This window comes from Hibiscus syriacus, unplaced genomic scaffold (genome assembly GCF_006381635.1).
Source record: "Hibiscus syriacus cultivar Baekdansim isolate YM2019G1 unplaced genomic scaffold, ASM638163v2 tig00110500_pilon, whole genome shotgun sequence".
Classification (NCBI taxonomy): Eukaryota; Viridiplantae; Streptophyta; class Magnoliopsida; order Malvales; family Malvaceae; genus Hibiscus; species Hibiscus syriacus.
In genome coordinates this window covers 1150512-1169940 of record NW_024062762.1, presented here as the reverse complement: position 1 = coordinate 1169940, position 19429 = coordinate 1150512, and the positions used below count along the sequence as shown (strand labels likewise).

The following is a 19429-nucleotide window of genomic DNA, read 5'->3' as shown; positions in this document are numbered from 1 at the left end:
ATTCTTCTTCTTTCTAATGATAGATAATTTTTAATTTAATTTTATGAATTTCATAAATTTGAATATTGTAAAGAAATCATAATATTTTTTTTTATTTCGATTGGAGTAAGAATTGATTGTCTCAATGTACGATTAAATATTGCTTGGTTTCATTCTAACATTCACGAATGTTGTTTTAAGGGATCATAAATTAAATTAAATTAAATCTGAACTCGTAAATTTCATTGCAAAGACAATTAATTAATTGACTAGGTACCGATTTAGGGCGTTGTGGGGTGCTAATCTTTCCCCACGCGTAACGGACTCCCGAACTCAATTTTTTGGTACGCAGACCGTAAATTTGTTGTTTTAATTAAAATCAATATTTTTATTAAAGTGACAAATATGTTTTTGGGTGTCCAATTACACCCTAATCAAATATTGGTGGCAACTCATCGAACCATATTTTATTTTATTCAAAGGAAATCTCAAATTTTTTGAAACGAAGATTTTTTAAAATTACATTACTTTTTAATTAAAATTAATCAAAAGATAATTTAAAAATGTGTTTTTTTTAATCAAAAAAAATCGTTTTGACAAAAAGTCCCATGCAAAGTGCATGGTTTCATGGAGTTAGGAGGTTATGGGTACGCCAGCCTTCGTATAGCTGGCATTTGTTCGGTGGGATCTAATCTATCTATATATTCAGCATCTAACTTTCTGCCGCAATTTATTTTCACTTCCATTTATCAATAAATCTTAAAGGAAAATTCAGAGTTTGGAGATAAGAATTCAAATCCTATTCTATGATTGTGTTGAAAATTTGTGGACAAAATCAGCGGGACTGTGAGATCAAAATGAAATAAGAAGAATTAATTGTAGTCAGAAAAACGTTTTTTAATGACCTCTCTAACATGCTTCTATTATTCTAATTTTAAATATCTATAAATTTCTCTCACAATTATAAGTGACTTTTATAAAGATAAGATTGTAAATTATTATCATACAAAATCTTTTGATCACATCTAAAGATGATAATAGGATTAGATAATTTTTTTGTCCCAAACCCTTCATATAACATTTTGTCTGATCCCCATTCGTATCGAAAAATAATGTTATTACATCAATTTCAAGATTTAGAAAGTAAACTCGTGTTAAGGGGGAAATTGATGTACATGTGGGAGGATCCGAACCAATTCTGCTTTGATTTCCCCCGTATGGAGCACGAGTTACGTTAGTTACGGTCTTCAGCAGGCAGGCTGCACTCTAGGCGGCGGCTAGGAAGGATCGCTAGACCAGCAGCCAAACCAACAATGAACGTGTAATGATAGTGATTCCACACCAGATTCAATAAATAATTGAATGTAGAAAGGGGATCCTAAACAAAAAAAAAAGAGTATGACCGTCGAATTCAAAACTTTTTTCTCGAGTATATCCACTAACAAAAAATGGACGTCACCTCTCCCGAGATCTTCTTGAAAATGGGAAGATATAGGATTATTAGGCGGCCAACCTCATGCTTAATAGTTCTTGTGTGGCGTTCAAGCCTCGAATCGAATCCTGGATCAATTGATTTAATGTAGGCATCGCTCATTCCTTTGTCCTTCCCCCCGCCCTATCACTAGTGGGTACTCCCGATCCGAAGCATGCCTTTTCCATTCTGCCTTTCCAAAGGCAACAGGTACTTTGAGGTTTCAGAGTCCACGTCTTTTATCTTACTAAGAGTACCTTTATCCCACTGAATATTGTTCGTTCGCTATTTACAGAAATAGGACTACTCTAGGTAAGCTAGTGAGATAGTTCGAAAAGACCATATCTTACTTAAAGGGTAATTGACGTTCTTCGGTCATATCTTATAGGGTAATTGAGTCTTTGAGGTTCAGTGCATAAGTCTAGTTCTTTACCTTGCCTGGACTCAACCAGAGTGGGAAAGTGCTTTCCTCTTCCAATTGGGCAAAGTACAGGTGGGGTCGGAAAAGAAGATTTTTGCTAGAAGACTTTGATGTCCAATGTACCCCTATCCAGAGAGCCAAACCCAACCCGAAGCGAGTACTTTGGACTCTGAAACAAGGGAAACAAGCAAATCCGGGTTGGCATCCTTTTAGTTATATGCTCAACTCAAATACCCAACTCTCTAAACAAAGATGCTCAAATTAGGCGTTTTGGCCTCAAGTTGAGTAAAACCACGTGGGTGAAACAGGTATTTTAGTTATAGATGTGGATTCAGCTCCTTCCGATAAAGCTATGTGTTCCCGCTAAACCCCTATCTGCTGCTTGGTATCTTTCTGCTGTTGGTGATAACTTCTCTTTTTTACACATAAAGCCCAAATCTGGTTGATCAATTGGTAAAGTGCTCCACGAGAGGATTACCTGAACGCCAGAACTCACTCCATTTGAGTATATAGCCTGTCCTAAACTGGAATTTCTTCTTTCAGAGACCGCATTTTATACCTCCCTTCTCATATATATGATAAGCTATTCCGCTCCTAACAATGAGGGAGAGATTTTATATCTCCAAATATCACAATTTCAAACTTATATTGTTAAATAGTATATAATTTTTTAACATATATTATCTTATAATCACTCTAAATTAATAAAAAATTAAACTCGCTCTCAATCTAAACTACTTTAATATAATTTTATATTTTAAATCTTTGTACTATTTTTTTTATAAAACAGCTCTATAATTTTTTTCCACCACGGAAAACCTAATTTTAAAAATAAAATCATTTTCACCTTAGAAAAATGTAAACTTTAAAAAATATCAAGAATAAAAAAACAAGAAATTGACAGAGAAAACAAATCTATACAAAAACGCATACAGTACTTAAACATCTAATTTCATGGTAACTTCTATTGTAGTTTATTAGATTTTGAAACACTCACAAGTTAAATAGAAAGATTTTAAAACATTATGAAGAAAGAAATAAAATCGAAGTGTAGGTAATTAAATATATAGGATAAACTACAGAGTTAGTCACTTTTGTTTCGATTTTATAAATGTATGATCACTCGATTCAAACAACTTAATTCGTAGTCACTTTCGTTTCGTTTTAATTAAGATGTGGTCACTTGTCCTAAACAACATTTAATGATTAGATGACGTAACATTAATAAATGGTTTAATTTTTCTTTTGATCCTTGAACTTTAGATAAAATTTAATTATGGACTTTTTGGAAATCGAAAACAGTTTAGGGGCAAGTTTGCAATTTACCATTTTTAATATGTTTTTCTTTTTAGTTCCTCCTTGCACTGCACACCCCATCTCCTCCTCCTCCGGCTACGACAAAGCCGCCGTCAAACATCAACCTCCTGACCAACCGATCCGAAAGAAACCGCATAGTCCGCACCGAGTTCCGCCACTTCAATGCTCTCCTATTCCTCTTTCTCTCCCCCATCTCTTCCACCTTAACCTACTATCAAATCTACCCCATCAAAACCCTCATCTCTAATCTCCTTTACATCCTCACCATCTCCATCCTCTCTATCTTCGCCGCCAGTTCCGTCACCTACATTGTTTTCCACAGCTTTCACGGTCGACCCGTCAAGCTTTCATCCTCTATCAAGGCAACTTTCACTTCCGTTTCCCCCCTCCTCTCAACTTGGCATGTTACCCAGCTTATCGATCCTCATGTTTATTGTGGTTTATTTACAAGTGAACTGGATATTTGCTTATGTTATGTAACACACGTTTTGTAATTAAATAAAACGACAACGTTTATTTGGGTTAATCCATGGGTTTATTAGTCATTTGACATGTAGGTTAAAATCATATAGGTGAGGGTTTTTCGAACAGAGGAGAATTATGAATTTAATTTTGTGTTTTTATGCGTTCTTAACCGTTCTCTTCTGCTTTCTTCTACTGCTCTTAATCTTTCTATTTCTTCTAGTTTTCTCTGCTATTTTCCTCTGATTTCTACTTGTAACATTACATCTTATCGTCGTGGTTGAATCAAGCTGAGGATTTGAACCTTCGAAACGAAGTCAAATTCTGGTTTAAAGGAATGGAAAGGGAGATGATTCGTCTTTATAATGTATGGAAGATATGGTCCGGAAAAATGTCCTCATCAACTCGTCGCTCCTGTTTAAAGGGGAAATCAAATGGTCGCCCCTGTTTCGCCATATTAGGGATGGGTGTGCGGTGTAAGAGGGAATTAAGAAGAAAAGCATATTAAAAAATGATAAATTGTAAACTTCTCCCTAAACTACTCTAGATTTACAAAAAAAATTCCATAATTAAATTTTATCTAAAGTTTAAGGGTTAAAACAAAAATTAAATCATTTTATTAACGTGTCACATCATCAAATCGTTAAATCTTAATGATCATTTAGGGTAACTTATCACATTTTAATTAAAATAAAACGAAAATGACAACATATTAAATTTTTTGAATTAGTGACCATATGTTTATAAAACCGAAAAAATGACTAACTCTATAGTTTATCCCTAAATATAAATAGAATATTGAAAACATCCAAATGCTAGTCTTTTAAAAATATTCTAAAAAAACATTAAATCGAGGAAGAAATCAAATTTCATGAAAAAAGTCAAAGTAATATTTTTTTTTGGTATAATCATCGATATTCGATGTATTAATCAACTAATCGGATCAGGTACTACAGAGACAAAAGTAACACTATCAATCCAATTTGTTCTATTCCCAAACATCATGATTTGAAAGAATGATCCTATTTAAGGGATTTAATATCACATCTCACTATACCATCTGATTATCGATAAAGATTATAATATAAACTTCTATTCTGGTTCATTGGGTTAAAAACACACAAATTTAATCAAATGTTTGAAAATAAACAAGAAATATATATATATATATATTCAACTTTGAATGGAGAAAAGATAGGAACCTCTAAAGCCCTTCAAAACTAAGGCCACTATGGTTATGACTGTAAATCTCATGGAAGAAGAAAGATTGTGTGGGGGTGAAAATAAAGATAGGGAAACATCATAACATTGACAAAATAGTTGATATTAGTTCAACAGTCCATTCCTTTTTTTAATCAGATGTTCGAACAACTCTCAACAATTTAGCAATGAATGCTCAAACGACTTTATAGGCGTCATGCTCGAAATCTACATATACGGAAATGGGACCATTCTCCCAACTATCACTCATTTTAACCCAATAAACAGACCCAACAAAAATGAAAATTTGACGAGTACCAACTTCGCATGCACGTAAGTTCAACCTGCCATGTGCATTTAATTTGAGATCTCCAGTATTTAAGTTTGGTATCCGAATCCCTCGTTACATTTTCTGTACTACTGAAACAATATACTTGCTCCACTCCAAATGGTGAAAAGATCCCCTAATTATATAAACAGTTGCAGCAAACGATTTTACAGTCGTTATTTTCGGTTTCAGACATCTCTTCCCATGTTCACCATTGTTGATATTGGTTATTTAAAACTGACCATAAATCTGTTATCAAGAAGACATAGTCACAAGCCATCTGTGCAACACAGGAGCAGTACCTGTGCACATGAGGGGAATGGCAGCCTCTCGGCGTGCGACACTCATCCCTACGAGTGGAGAAAGGGAGATATAATAGTTGAATATGGAGTCTTTCCTTCACACCACTGCATGAGTGACATTTAATAATCTCTTCTACATGGAAGCTTTCAGCTCTATTAGTACTATTTCTCAAAATGGTCCTTTGGAGTATGGAGGACCATTTAATAATTTCCAAACCAAAACCAGCAGCAGCTAAGGCTAAGGTCCAACTGAGCCAGAAAATTGAAAAACAGTAAACTCAATGCACCACAATCCGGTAGCTGGATACTTCTCAAGTTTAGAGAGGGAGTCCTAGACTGAAACAAAAACCACCATTTTTAAGAAATACACGAGAAATACAACTTTAATTTTTAAACAATACTTAAAAGACATAAGTAATGGCAGCAGCTGGTTCGAGATGCTCCATTAATCTACCAGGACCATGCTTCTATTCCCACATCATTACTCCGAAAAACTTGAGTTGAATGCGACAAGGAAAGAATCTTGAATGACTGAAGAACTAGCAAAGCTACGGAGAAAACTAAAATTGCAATCACATTAAAACTTCTGATTTCAAACGATCAGTACCTTTCGACGTCAATAAGGTCAGTCTATGAACAACCCAACAAATAAGACAGGGCACGATGTAGATCAGCGAAACCGGTATCACAATGTTCCACTACTTTCACCGGCAGATATTGAAGGGCCTTCGGATTTCACTAAGTGCATATCTCGGCTACTGATATCAAGCTCCTGCAATCGGCCAAGGGGATCCTGTTGCATTATATCAGCAAAGGCGTGTGAGCTGGAGGCAGCTACCACGGACTGATTAGGTGTCAACATGTTGGATTGCAAGGAATGAAATGGTGGCATTTGCATATTTTGGGGTTCAACTTGCCGTGGCTGGGGAGGAAAGAAAGAAGATCGGGTGAACGGCATGTGGTGCATTCCCAAATTAAAGTTATCTGTGGGTGTCGACATTTCTCCCGTAGCCATCTTGAGCCTCTCTACTTCATTCTTCAGTGCTTCATTTAGGGCTGTAGTCAGAAACAATGAGAAAAACTATATGTAATTAAACCTTTTTGGAGTAATTTTATTTCTGAAATAGCAGGCACATGATACAAGCATGAGTGAATGTCTCCATGCCTTGGGTTTGACCGGTTTCATGCAAGTTTGTTTTGCTTCTCTTCATTAACTATATAAGGTAAAACAAAACTACTCAACTTGCGCAGCATACAAACATATCCATAGACAAGCTAAGTATAAAGTACACCATATTGGAGAGAATTTGTAATTAAAATAGTTTGGACAAAACATACCATCCCGTAGCTGAGCCTGCTGTTCCATAGCTTGTAGCCGAAGCTTAAGCTCAGTGTTCTCATTAGTCAAGCCTGTTGTATCTCTCTAGAATAAAACACAAAAATAAGACTGTTAAATATTCCAGTATAATCAATAAAGAAGGATAAAAGCAATGCCAACTTCAGAAAATCATTCTCCTTTAACTGAGAGTTACAAGCATATTTAAACTTGTACACTATAAAATAACAAGCCAAGAAGAATTAAAGCTTTTTTTAAAGACTTTTACAGGGGAAAACAGTGGGAAAAAGGGGACAACCATTCCATCATAATCCTTATACCTAAGAAGGTGAATTCGTTTAGTTTGGAGGACTATAGGCCCATTAGTTTGGTCGGCGGGTTGTATAAAATTGTCGAAGGTGCTGTCGAAAAGGCTGAGGGTATGTATAGACTCATTAATTGGGCCTTCTCAATTTGCTTTCGTCCCGGGAAGGCAAATTATGGATTGTTCGCTTATAGCCAATGAAGGAATTTACTACTGGAGGAAGAAAGGGCGCAATGTTATTGTGTTTAAGGTAGATTTCAAAAAAGCTTATGACTCAGAGGATTGGAACATCTTGATGAAAATAATGGATTATATGGGATTCGGACAAAGGTGGCGTTCGTGGATTTATTCGTGCATGTCCTCGGCTTCAATTTCTATTTTGGTTAATGGGTCTCCCTCGAAGGAATTTATGATTGCTAGAGGCCTTTGATAGGGTTGTTCCTTATCCCCGTTGCTTTTTAATCTGGTAGGAGAGCTGTTGAGTCTTATGCTTGCTAAGGCGGTGAATGCCGGGCTGTCTAAAGGATTCGAGATCGATATCTCGAATAATTCCTTTATGCTTTCTCATTTACAGTTTGCGACAACCTTATTTTTTTGTAATGCAGCTTGCGGAGAGTAGAAGAATATATACAGGGTTTTATCTTTATTTGAGTTAATTTCAAGATTGTAATTGAATTTGTCCAAAAGCAAATTTTTTTGTATTAATGTTGAATTTGCCGTTTTGAATGAGTTGGTTGCCTCAATTGGCTGTTAAGCCTTGGGGCGAGGAAGAACTCAGTGGCTCTTTGGGAACCTGTAATCCAGAGTTTTTACAAGAAACTTTCCGGGTGGAAGGCAGCAACACTTTCTCTTGCGGGGAGAGTGGTTTTGGTTAAGTCGGTTTTGTGTTCCTTACATATTTATTTCTTGTCTATTTTTAGGTTGCCTTCCTGCGTTTTATCGAGACTTAATTCAATCATGGCTAATTTCCTTTGGGGAGGGTCGGAAGAGAAGAGAAGGATTCACTGGGTCAATTGGCTGCCTGTTTGCAACCCTAAGGATTTGGGTGGATTAGGTGTTATAAATCTTAATTTGTTGAATAGAGCGCTTTTGGGCAAATGGTCGTGGAGGTTTGTGAGTGAATCCGATTCGTGGTGGAAAAAGGAAATTTGCTGCAAGCATGATGTTGATCCGAGATCCATCTCAATCGAGGATTGACATTTTCCAAAGCTTCTTGGATTTGGAAAGGGGTGGTAAAGAATTGTTTGACAAATGATGACTTTGGTGACTGCTATAGGAATCACATTCGGTTATCTGTGGGTAATGGGGAGACTATTCTTTTTTAGCATGATATTTGGGTGGGAAACGTTCCTTTAAAAATTCATTTTCCAAGACTCTATGTTCTTTCAGTCAACAAATGGGGAAAAATTGCAGAATTTACAAATCAGAGTCTTTCAAGAGGGTGTTGGGACATGAAGGTAAGGAGGAATCTTACGGATTGGGAAGTGGAACAGTGGTTGGAGTTAATCTCTATCCTTGATAATCTTCCGGGTGCTCTAAATTCGGAGGATAGATATGTTTGGACAGGGAATGGAGATGGTGATTACTTGGTTAAATCTTGTTTGAGGCTCATGAATGTGAAAGAGGTTGTTGATTTTTCGTGGTCGAAGCTGGTTTGGCTTGGGGTGCCCCCCCTCGGGTGGAAGTTTTTGTTTGGCAGGTTTTTCAAAAGAAATTGGGAGTCAAAGTTGAGTTGGTGAAGCGTGGGGTTCCCGGGATCGTGGATAATTTCTGCCCTCTTTGTGGCTTGGCCCCAGAACCCGTCTCTCACTTGTTTGTTTCCTGTCCGGTAACTTGGAGGTTATGGTCTAAGTTCTTGAGCCTGTGTGGGGTGTCGTTTGTTGTGCCTGAGAATCCTGCTGATCTAGTTTCTGTTTGGATGAGTTTGGTTCCTCACTCGACCATTAGGTTGTTTATTCCAAGGGCTATTTTATGGTCGATTTGGAAATATAGAAAGGAGGTTGTTTTTTAGAGGAAGAATTTAGATCAAACTCTCCTTTTCTTCCTAACAATATATGGGGTGGTTGCATGGTATTCAGCGAAATTTCCAAACGTCCCTATTCCTTTTGATTGTTTGGTGGGAAATACTTCTTTGGCTGACTCTTGGTCGAACAACAAGAAATCATCCTCCGGTTCTTTATCTTGTTGCCCTCCTCCTAAAGATTTTTTTCAAAATGAATGTGGATGTAGCAATGGACATGCCATGGATTAAAGGGGGTATTGGTGGTTTATTACATGATGAAGAAGGTGTGGTGCAGGGGAATTTTTCAGAGTGTTGGTTCGGGTCCCCCAATTATGGCAGAGCTTTTGGCAATCAAAGCGGGATTAGTGTTCTTCTTGTAATCTGCTTGGAGCTCAAAGGGAAGGCTTATCTTGGAGAAAGATTGCATCAAAGCCTTAGATTGGATCAAGAATCTGGGTTCTTGTTCTGTCTTATTTAAATCGCTAGTGGAGGAAATAGTGTCTATCGTAGTGGATAGGAATGTTATTGTTAGGCATATTAAAAGAGTTGCAAACTGTGAAGCGGATGTCTAGGTAAGTTAGGAATTGGATGAGGGAGTTTTTATAGTCTGTAGGAGGAAGTGATTTGGCGTGAATGCTTTTGTACATTTTTCTGCATAACGTATTTTTGTAATTTGGTAATAAAATTTTGAGGCACTCTTTTCCTCCTTCCAATGTCCGTCAAGATATGTTTGTATTTTGACGGTTATGAAGGGGGTTTTTAATGAGGCCTCCCTTTCTTATAAAAAAAAAGAACTAAAGCTTCGATTGCAAAATGCTTTTAATATATTAGAAAGTAGAACAGCCAAATATTGATTGTTTAATATGCAGACCCGAAATTCTCAGCAGGAGGAATCCAAATGGTCACCATAAACAAGCTCCAAAATTATGCGATGAGAAATAAAATTGTTTGGCAAAAACCTGGAAAAGGGTTAGTTGTGCAGAAAGAGTGGTAGCTTCTGTTTGAAGTGTTTGGACTTTTCTCTCCAGTTCAGATATATATCGAGCTTTTCTCTCTTTAGAGCGAGCAGCTGACTGCCGATTTGCAATGATCCTACACAAATTATGAGCATTCTTAGCAGAATCTTGAATGCAAACCCAAATCTCGCCAAACAATATGAGATAAACCACTTCAATAATATATAAATAAACGGACTTGTACTTAGAGGCACTCAATTACTACAAATAGTAACGGGAAAAGGTTAAAACATTCCAGAAATAGAAAACCTGTAATCATATGACCTTTCCAAACCCATTATTCCACATTCTGAAATTTGGAAAGAACAGCTCATTTGCCCAAAAATAAAACTTCTCTGAAACAACAATTATAATGTCATCCTAATACTGCATGAAATATAGCGACATCATGACAAATAATTTAAAAGGCAGGGTGCGGAATGATAAAATTATTATTGAAAATTGCCATCAAGTTTTAAGAAGAACAAGATAAAACTATGAGAAAAAAATGAGAAAAGCATTTAAGGCAAAGAGTGCGAAGATCAATTAGTTTATGATCAAGAGTAAGCATATCAGATCAATCAGTCCTGAATTTTGTTATGAAGCAAATTTTCAGTGATACCTAAACAAAATATTTACACTAGACGGTTAACAGCCCCTTCATATGCTGAAATTCCTATGGACTGACCAAAAATGTATTTAGCAATTTAAGGAAGCATTTAGGTTATCTCCTAATTGGGTACAAAACAAGAGACCCGAGATGTCAGACAAATAATTGGTGATGCATTTTACTCGTAAAGGAAACAAGAAAGAAGCTGAAAAACATAATCCATAGAAGACAAGCATAAATAGAATACAACTTACATTGCACATGAATTTTTCATAAAAAGAAAATACTTTCAAGAACTTCTCTAAAACCAAATATCCGAAAATGACAAAATTCCAAAATAGTCAAACACTACACTATTAACAAAAAGATTGTCAACAATACAACCATAACTTCCATGATAATGAGCTAAGAAGCATGCATGATCCATAAAAGAACACCTAAAATTAGTTAAAACTCATACTTGACATCAACTATTAGCCACATAAAATTGCATATTTTTCATGAATTCTGACAACTCTCAGTTTCTTTCAAATTCCACCCTTCCAAAGCAATATATATTTCCATGTCCAACTTCTTAATTTCTTCATTTACTTCCTAAACTGCCCGAGACAAAAAGAAGAGAAACAGAAAGTCAACTTCATTACTATGATAAAAAAAGAAAGAAAGAAAAGAACATTTAAACAAAACAATCATAACGCCCACGAAAATTTATATATATATATAATCAACCAAAAAGAAAACAAATAAAAATCACTAACTTTATAAAGATATTAATTTCTTATAAACCACCCTAAAAGAAGAAGTAAAATCCCAAACCTTTTGGCTTTCTTAGGGTCAACAGTCCACAATTCAGCAAGCTTCTCAGGAGCCATAGCTTTCTTAGCTTCAATCGACTCCATTAGCGAACACCCATCAACTGAATTACTATACCTATGCCTTCCCTTTCCCCCTTCATTACTCTTCTCCCCATCCCCGATGGGCCACTCGTTTCTTCTCCCTTGGGGTTATGACCCGATCCAGCACTGGAAGACCCGGCAGCGCCAACACCGTCGTCGGGTCCCTTAGATGATCCGCCCAGCTTCTCGATGTCCATGTAGCTGCAGAACAAGTCGTCTTCGGATCCAATTGCTTCGAATAGGTCGGAGACGAGATCCAGGTCGTCGGGGATCCGGAATTGAACTTCGGACTGGGCTCGCCGGTGGTAAGAGCCTCGGAAAGTGGTGGGGTTAGGGAATGTGGGCGGCGTTTGGGTGGTGGAGGGTGCATTGGAGGGGAGTTGTGGATCAGGGTTTGGCTTGATACTTGGCGGATCCTGCATTTTAGTGTGTCGTTTTAGATCTCAGAACTGAGGAGGAGAATGAGAGAGACAGCTGGCTGTTGGAAATATTTTTCTTCTATTTTAGCTTTCTTATTCGGCTATTTCCTGAGGAAGACGACACCGTTTTGATAAGGGCTTTAAAAATAAGAGTTACTTGCATAGTTTTTTTTAAGGTGGCGTTTGGTTCGTTGGAATGTTTAAGACGGAATTGGAATCTGTGAAAGAATTGAAATTTGTCAGGAATTAGAATCAAATTCCATATTTTGTTTGGTTGGCAGAAAATTGAATTGGAATCCAATTTCATATTCTGTTTGATTCGCAGACATGTCAGATGAATTTAATTTTAATAATATAAAATAACAGGATTACCCTTCTTGTTTTTTTTGCTGAATTTTAGTTTGTTTTATAAATTACATGTAGCAACATATTATAAAAATTTTTAAAAAATTAAATTTTAATTTTATTGATTAATTATTCATTTCAATAAATTATAAAAATTATGCTAATAAACATCATAAGTTAAAATCATCTTAATTAGGGATGGTCATGGGTCGGGTTTTTGGTCCACCCGACTCGAGAACAAAGGAACCTCCATTCGAGACCCGACCCGACCAAAATAAAATTTTACCCGATCCGACCCGAATATATGAATTAGAAACCCGACCCGAAATAATAAAAAAATATTTTTATTCAATAAAAACAGTGACTTAATTGAAAAAAATATATATAGAGAGGGGTATTATTGTAATTATTCTTAAATATATAAGGTAAAATTATATATTTTTTGGGTCGGGTCGGGTATTTTTCACCCTAAACCCGAACCCGACCCGACCCGAATATCACACTTAAAAAAAACCGACCCGACCCGAATATATGAATTAGAAATCCGACCCAAAATAAAAAAATTATTTTTATTCAATAAAAACAGTGACTTAATTGAAAAAATTATATATAGAGGGGTATTATTATAAATATTCCAAAATATATAAGCTAAAATTATATATATTTTCGGGTCGGGTATTTTTCGCCCTAAACCTGAACTCGACCCGACCCGAATATCACACTTAAAAAAACTGACCCAACCTGACCAAAATAAAGTTTCACCTGAACCGACCCGAAATAATAAAAAATATTTTTATTCAATATATAAATAAGTTACCAAAAGATTGATGAGGGTAGTATGGTCAAATTTCAATTCCCTCCAACAAGAGAATTGAATTCCATCATAGAATGGATGAAATTCACTTTTCCTCATTTGATGGAAAGTTGAAGCCGTGAGGGATTCCAATTCCCTTGAAAAACTTGAACCAAACATGAGAAAGTAGTGGAATTGGATTCCAATTCCCCATAATTCCAAGGGATTCATGCGAACCAAAAACCACCTAATAGTTTAAGGTAGTTATAAGATAATATTTGTTCATAATTAATTTTAGTCGTTCACAATATACACATATTCTTAGTTTGATTTTTTTTTTTAAATAATACTCATTTTAGTCACTAAAATCATATGATAGATTTAATATTTACGTAGTTATATAGTAATCTATTTTTATTATGTATAAAATAGTTGATTAAGTTTATGGTAATCAAGAAAAACTTATTTTTCTTTCATTAGTGTGTCGTTCATTTCTTTTCTTTTTTCACCTTCATTAATATACGACAACATCAACTTTAATGTTGGTTATCGACAACCGATATTCTTTATTTTTTTCTTATCTATATTATATATATATTTTTATTATTTTCAATAAATATGCATGTGTTACACATATTCATTTGCCTTTATAGCATGTTTTCTCACACGTTTTGGCATGTTTTTTGTTTCTTTGGTCGTTTTTATTTATCTTTTTTTAAGGGTTGACCTGACATCGTCACAACTGATCAAGTTGGCGTTTATCTGATATCTTGTTGATCTTCCCTGCTTAGGACCCTTAGATTGGATTTTGATACCCGATTTGCGTTTGTGGATAGCTTTTCACGTCGCTCGAGTCTGATTTGCAGTTTGTCGGTGGTCTTTCAATAGTTTGATCCCTTTTGTGGTTCGTTTGCTGATGCGATTAGATCTGTTTGCATATATCTTTGTTCATATTTCTTGGTTAGATTTAATCTTTCATTGTATGGTCCTTGTGTGATCTTAAGTTTCTAGTTTTGTTTCAATGATTATAGTAAATTTTCCTAATTATGTGTTTAAATTATGATTGTGGTTGTAAATCTTTATTGCAATTTATGATATTTTCTATTTTGAATAAAATTAATTACTTCTATACAAAAAAAGTTAATGGTAAGTCAATATGTGACCAGCTCAATTAAAAATTATTAAAGTTATTTTATTTTTAAGATAATGAAATTGTTTAATGATTAAAATTATTTTTTATAGGTTTCGAAATTTAATAACTACGTATTTATGTATTTATAAAATGTGTATATAAATACCTTATCAATAAGTCAATAGAATTATAAAAAAGTACTATATTATCTCTCTTCCCTTTTTTTCTTCTTTACAACTTGTGTCAATTTTATTGATCTATCCAAATTTTTCTTCTTTAATTTTTTTTAACCGGCGACGAAACCGATTTTAATATTGGTTGATGCTTGTTGGTTATATATATATTTTTAGTTTTTTTAATAAGAATAATTATGTATTTGTGACATGTTCTTTGTGACATATTTTTCTCTGCCTTTTGGTAGCTTACGACTTTTCATCGTTGTTTTTGTTTATCTTTTTTCTCAGGGTTGGATTTGACATTACCATGATTGAACAAGATGACACTTATTTGTTATCATGATGATCATCCTTGCTTTGGACCATTGGATTGATTTGGATACGCGTTTTGCTTTTGTAGATAATTTTCTCACGTCACTTGACTCTGATTTACGATTTGACGATGGTCTTTTCAGTAGCTTCATTCCCTTTTGTGGTTCATTTGCCGATGCAGTCAGATTTGTTGTATCTTTATTTTGTTCAAGCTTTTTGTTAGGTTTTTTAACATTTTCTGTAACATCCCAAAAGTCGGGTTAGTGACCAAAATAGAATTTTTAGAAACTTTGAAGCATGAATTAAAAAGATTGAAAAGTTCAAGGACATAATTAGGAATTTTAAAGATTGTTTAGTAAATAATTGATGGAGTAAGGGGTATAATGGTCATTTAACAAGAAGATTTTATCTTTCCTTTATTAAGGATATTACCACGTGGAATGGGGGAAAGAAGGAGGAAGAGATATCCAGAGCATTCTTCAGTCTTCTTCTTCCTCTTCACCGTGAAGTCTTGCATAAGGTAAGTTGGTCTTCAGCTAGTTAATTCTTTCGTTTTAAAGTTTGTTTTGATTCTTGAGATGATAAGAAAGCTTAAGAAAAGCTTAAGGTGACTTTAAATCAAAAGATTAAGAGTTAGGAGAGATTAAATATTAGGAGTTTTTGAATGAAAACTTGGAATAGAGTTGATAAGTAGAATTGGAAACCAAATTTTACTTATCATCAACCTAATTAAGAGATATGAAGTAATAGAATTGAATTTAAAACATATTGAAAATTGAGTTTAATTCTTGAATTCCACGTGGTGGATAGGATTTTGAGGTTTAAGATGTGATAAATGGGTATTAATGGGTTTAAGCATGTGTATGTGAGTTAAAAATGATAGGGGATGAAACATGAAGTGTTTACGTGGATTTGGAGTGATTTTGGGGATTAAAAGTGATTCTGGGCAAGGGGGTATCGGTACCCATTGATCAGGTACAGATTACTCAAGAGTAAAAATTCAAGAAGACATTCAAAGAGTACTAATACCTTAAGGATGGTATCGATACCCCCTAGAAACAAAAAATTATCTAATGTAATTTGTGTATCGATACCTAGGCAGTGTACCGATACCTCAGTGAAGGGATGTATTGTTACCCTATAGAGGTACCGATACCCTTGTAAGAGAAAATTTGAAATTTACTCTTTCTTATAGCTTAAGAAATCACAGATCAAATCATAGTATTTGGAATGCTAATATATATACATAATTGTGTAGACATTGATCGAGGGCAAAGTCCGGACAAATTACAAATAATAATCATCGAGAAGAGATAAGGGTTCGATATTGACTAGTGAGGCCAGGTGAGTGTACATTATTTAGTGTATGACATTCAATGGGAAATAAGACTTGCGATAAGTCTATTTCCAATAGTAAAAGGCATGAATTCATAGAGAGAAGTATGTTTGTTATGATTTATATGTGTGCATGAGTGTATGTGTTAACATGTTATTATGTATGTTACATGATTTGTATATGTTAGTGTGATAAGTCATGTGAAACAATACAAATGATCTATATGATTATGTAAGAATATGAAATAAGCCATGAAATAAAGACATAAGGAATGAAATGAACACGTGACATAGGCTATAAGCTAAAGAATTATTTGATATAAATATATGTGAATAGAAGATAATCAAGTATAAGTTATATTATATGGTATAAGTGATTATACAAGAAAGGTTATAAGACTTTATGAAAATAATATGTAAATTAGGGGGCATAAACATAATTGATGATGCAAAATTATAAGATAAGCGATATAGGGAAGATTTATATAATTAAAGGAAACTATGGTATATGAGTTATAAAGTGAAGAACTACAAAGCTTTATGAAAGAGTATTATAAGAGTCATGTGAAATTGAATTAAATAAATAGATTAACTAGTATATAAATAATGTGAGATAAGTAATATAGGTTATATGATCTGTATGAATTCAGGTTAGTGAAATTAAATCATGTGAATGGTTATAAATAATTTATGTGAGTGAAATGGAAAAGTGAGATAAGATGAGTATAAACTACTTATAGGATAAAATAAGACTATATGAGCATATAGAATAAACTATGAGGGAGACCTAGGTGAAATTATTATATGATATGAGTATATGGAATTACTAAGAAATTACATTAAGAGTACATATGAGTACATGCGTAAGTCTATATGTTATTGATAGGAAATATAAGATTATATGCATGTGTGATAACATGAAAAAGTGAACTAAGTTCAATAATATTGAACCCTATGAGTATATGTGATATGTGACATATAACAATGAGATAATGAAGATAGTAATGTGATTACATGATCACAAGATATGAGATATGATATTTGATATATGAAAGTGAACCATATGTTTATATGAATATGGGAAATGATATGAAAGAGAAAACCCATGTTATGTGAAATGAGAGCTAGGAGTATAGTTGGCATGCCAAGAGTCGAGGGTTCATAGGTCATTCGGGACATACATAGGTCCTTTGGGACAATTTCACATGTCACTCTGATACAATTCAACCTAGAACTCCTTGGATGGATGGTGAAGTCAAGGTTGTACCTTTGATTATTTCGATCTAGGAAAGAAACAAGGATTCTACACAAACAAGAAAGCTAAAAAGGTTACATGGAAGTAATAAAATGGAAAGATAAATATGGAAGAGGAATATATATATAATTTGGTGATATGTTTAAAGGAAATGATGAAGTATGGTAATGAAAGTAGAATGAAGGTGATGGAGATGAATATGAAAAGTAGTATCTCAAAGAAGACTCAAAGAAGAACCAATCTTAAAGATCAAAGACCCAGACTTTATATTGTTTCTTTAAGGGATGGTAAAAAGGACTTTGACCCACTATCTATAAAGAGATAGGAACTAGAAGTATCAGGGTGAAATAGATAGGGGTGATGCCACAAGCAAAGCTTGATAAGTTGATAAAGTTCACTTAAGAACTAAAGAGAGAAACTCTCACAAATATTTGATTAAACAAAGTGAATTGCCTTTTACAAATGAAATCGAAATCTATTTATAGGCCTAAGGATTCATAGGATACACATACAAGCTTTAATGAGTGAACATTCATGGATGAATGTTCATACTTTAGGTAAATACAAAGCATGGCTTATGTGAATGAATTTGAAGAATGGTTGTTCATCTTTTAATGGAATGCATTATTTGGTCGAATTCATCCCACCTTGTGTGAACTTGTTGATTTGTCCTCTATGGATGAATGTATCTTGGTTGAAATTCTTCCCCCTTGTGTGAACTTGACTATTTGGCTTCTTGCATGAATATGTATGAATGGATGAACTTAAAAGCCTTTGAATGAATCCTTGCACCTCATCACAAATGTACTGATTCATTTTAATATTTTTTTCTGGTCCATGCATGTATTCATTAATTCCTCCTATGCATAAGTCCTTTGAAGGAGATGAATGGTTCCAAATTCCGTATAAATCATCAGCATGCACTGTCTTCAGTAATCTGAGCATATCGTGAGCTCCCAATATCGGATTGATACGATTCAAAGTGATTTGGAACGCTAAGAGATAGGTGATTAAATTTTAAGAAGACTTAATCACCCAAATATGCTTGTAACATGTTCAAAAGTGGTGATCAATCTGACTGACATACACTGTCCATTGGATTGCCTTGAATGTACCTTGCACTAAGTACAAAATGTCTATAAGTTACAATGCTCAAGGTAAAGAATAAGTAATAAGTAACATTCTAATGTAACACATGATTCCATGGCTAATATAATAATGCAATTGATATGGTAACATAAGTAAGGAATGTGTAACATATGCATGAACCAAGCTAATTAAAGATGTGACATGAATGAATTTCATATAGGATGCAAACATAGGACAATATATGAATATTCAAGCATAGTTTAGAATGTAAAAGCATGCTTGTAACACATATAAAACATAAATGAGTAAATAAGTAATAAAATATGGAAGATTTCCCTTAGAATCATCTTAGAAGAACTTCAAAGTTGTGAGCATGTTTTGTTTGAACTTGGTGGTCAGTAGGATCACATCATCCCCCCTTCTTTAAGGAGATTTGTCCCCAAATCTAGCTTGGTACATAAGGGAACAACTTTGATCTTCGTTGGAATGGAAATTTTTTTATTCTCATCTTGCATCGTTTTCTTTGCTTAAAATGCTTCACATGTTCAAGTCTTTTCTTCTGAATCAACAATATAAAAAATAAAACAAAGTTAGAAGTAGATAATATAGAATCAAAAGAAAAGGAAAGGATTAAATTTATGAATGAATGAGTTTGGACTCTTAATGTTCTCCATGGTTAGGATCATTGAATCTTCCCTTTCATAAGGTTCATTCGATGTTGATTATGAGGTGAATGTACTTTGAAGGTTAATGAACATGTTCTTTATAATTTCAAGTGACAAATCTTTTGGAATTTGAAAAGAAATGATGTTTGAATCATCTTGAATGTCCCTTAGAATAACCTGCAAATTCAAAGAATGAATATAAGAAAAAATTGATTAGTATAAAGCAAAAATTCTTTCTCCTCACATTGTTTTCTCTCATACTCATGTTTTTCAACACATTCATAT

The 19429-nt window shown here is 34.3% G+C and overlaps 1 pseudogene; it reads right to left on the bottom strand.

Moving 5' to 3' along the window:
- Positions 1-6035: 6035 nt before the first annotated feature.
- On the bottom strand, positions 6036-12109 carry LOC120129484 (annotated as a pseudogene).
- Between the last annotated feature and the right edge of the window lie 7320 nt (positions 12110-19429).